This window comes from Triticum aestivum, chromosome 4D (genome assembly GCF_018294505.1).
Source record: "Triticum aestivum cultivar Chinese Spring chromosome 4D, IWGSC CS RefSeq v2.1, whole genome shotgun sequence".
NCBI lineage: Eukaryota > Viridiplantae > Streptophyta > Magnoliopsida > Poales > Poaceae > Triticum > Triticum aestivum.
In genome coordinates, this window is record NC_057805.1 from 207,087,889 (window position 1) to 207,091,027 (window position 3,139).

Sequence of the window (3,139 nt, forward strand, 5' to 3'; positions counted from 1 at the left end):
CACTACACATAAAAGAACCTGGTCATGAGATATATGCTAACTTCCCCGATGATATCATCCGTCCAGACTTTCTTCGAAGTAAGTGTTCTTTTCAAGTATGTGCATGTTGACTTGTCCAGCAATATCAAAGGAATTGGGTAGTATTTAAGCAACCAATTGTTATTCCATTTTCTTACTCAATTCCTACCTACTAACTTCTACTCCCTCCATAAACTAATATAAGAGCATTTAGATCACTACTTTACTGATCTAAATGCTCATATATTAGTTTACAGAGGGAGTAGTTACCAATACACTTTGCATTTTCCCTGGCTTAACTAAATATTCCATATACTCCCACTTCTATCAGAAAGCGCCGCTGACGGGGAGACACCGGAGGTGGAGAAAGAGGCTGCCAACAAGCGGAGGCGGGTCACGTGAGAACTGCATGCGACTCTAGCAGGCATAGACTTCATCAGAAGCCTCCCTAATGATATGTTGATAGTCATCTCCCTAATGATATGTTGATAGTCATCAAATCCCTCCTCCCAATCAAATATGGGGCGGACAACCATCCTTTCCAGGAGGTGGCACCCCTATGGCACTCCACCCCTCTCGACCTCATCGATGCCCACGAGCTCTGCCATGGCTATCGCAAAAGCTTGGATGCGTTCTCCCAGATCCTCGGCAATCACCATGGCCCGACCAGAGGCCTTAGCATGGGCAAGTTCCATTCCAACGGCAAGGACCGAGCCAGGCTTGACGAGTGGTTCCGATCCCCCGCCCTAGATCAGCTCAAGGAGCTCACTTCTAATGATGGGCATATGCGCTTGCTGCCAACGTCCGTGCTCTGCCTCGCGCCAATGCTGCGCGCTGCTAAGTTCATGAACTACCATTCCCCCCTTAATGACGTGCCTGCTCTTATTCTACCACGACTTAAGAACCTAGAGCTCATCGTTGTCCGCCTCCTAAAGGATGACATGAGCGCCTGCTCCGCGGCTGTACTACACTCAAGTACCTTTGTCTTCAGGCGATCAATGGGTTGAGTAGCTTCCACATCACCTCCATGACTCTTCGGACTATTTATGTGTGTTATTGGTGCTCCAACAAGAGATCACAAAAGGTGTCCCACGGTATGGTTACATTCAATTGAGAGATTACTTGTAGTTGATCAAGAAGGTCCAACAAGAATCAATGTCATTTCTGCGCCAAAATTTACAGTGGTGGGCTACTCGTCTGACAAATACTCTGAACTTGTTATTTGATCCACACTCGTTCAGGTACAACAGTCGCTTTCTACCTCTCCTTCTAGAAATTAACATTATTTCTAATGTTGAAGATGTATGTTCGTCTATCATCTAGAAAATGATTCCGACAAGCTTTACCCTAAAACTGCGCACAGTGAAGGTCTTGGCACTAGAATCTATTAGCCCCAACCTGAACCAAGTTGTCAGTTTCCTGAGATGATTTTCGTGCCTGGGGAAGCTATATATCGAGGTGATGTTCCTTTCCTGTTAAATGTTAAGCATAAGGGAGTTCAATTTTTGACACCTTTTCCCAAGTTTACATTGACAATGTACTACGATTTCAGAAGGAATTTTGGAGGATTTCAGTACATACATGCCCCCCCCATATTGGTTGCTTGATCCATATGGTTACAATCCATAAGAATTTCTCATTTGGATTCATCTATACTAGTTTTCTTAGGGAACTTTTCATCCACTCCAACCTCTTGTGAAGAAGGCTACATTTTTCTAGATTGTAATCAAATGCCCATGTTAATCATGTCGGATCGAAGATGGCACGGTGGTGCATTTTACAAATATGGGGCGGACCAAATAGGCTTGTAGTAGTGTTCAAAATTGCACGTAGGCACTAACACGTTTTCTTATTTTGTAGATAAGATTAGGCCCGGTGGTGGATAATGTGATACAATATAACAATCACATCGAATGCCTAGATCTGCATCTCTCAAAAATTACTTTGAACTCCTAACGAGGGACCTTATCGGAGATTATATTCACCAGGTTCTTTGTTGTTAGAGCAAGGTTGTTGAAGATAATGAGGTAATGAATGGTTTGTTGATCAGCGCCGGCGGCTGCGGCAAAATGGAAAAGGCTCCGAAATAGCTGAAATTCATTTTGAAACTTCATCTAACAGAGTAATTAGAAGTCATCGTGTCAACCCCATACATGACTTGTCAGTGGCTGATCCCTTTGTGTAACATCCCAAATTTCAATTTGGATGTTAATCATTAGGTCATCATATGCATCCATATTTTGAGCATTTGTTTGAATTTGGTTTATTTGGCCACTGTGATCCAAGAGACCTTAAGCAACTCAAGGACCATGAGAGAGAGTTGGAGGTTTTCATCCAATTCCATTTTTGAATTTTAAAAAATTGGTAAATTGGATCACAAGTGACTTTTATTTGAAATTATTTTTCCAATTATTTCAAAATAAATAAAATAATGAGAGAATATAATAATGGAAATTTAATTTTGAATAAATATATATATTTATTTGAGATTTTATTCGGTTAAACTAGGGAAAATTGCATTTTAGCCCAGAAAAATGTTCACGTTGTCCTAAATATTAGGAGAGGAACGTGAAAAATTATTTTTGGAATTGTAGGAATTTTATTTATTTTTATTTTGGATTTTTCTCTGCGGGGAAATTATTTTAAAAAACAGTTTCGCACGCCGACTGGGCCGGCCCAGCCGAGCAAGTCTAAGGCCCAAGCCGCCACCCCCTTCCCCGCATCGCTGCCGTAACCGAGCCGAACTCCGGCTAGGAGTCCGACCCACCGCCGCCTCGTCGCCCCCTTGCCCATGCCGGCCTCGCCCCCCTTTAAACAGAGTCGCCGCCTCCCTCTCCTCCTCAAGCCACCGCATTGCCGCCACCGCCGTCTGCAAGCCGCCGTCTACAAGCCGCCGTCGCCGCCGCCGCCACTTGCGTCGCGCCGCTGCTGCCGCCGCCTGCGCTGCTGCCCCGCACCGCTGCCGCGCCGCCTCCAGCTGCTATCGACGCTGCCTCGCCTTGCCTCGCCAGAGCACCGTTGCCTCCGCCGGTTCTTCTCCCCGAACCGGTATAAAACCGATGAACCCGTCCGGTTTATTTATTTAGTTCAGTTTATTTTATTCGATCGGTTTATTTATTAG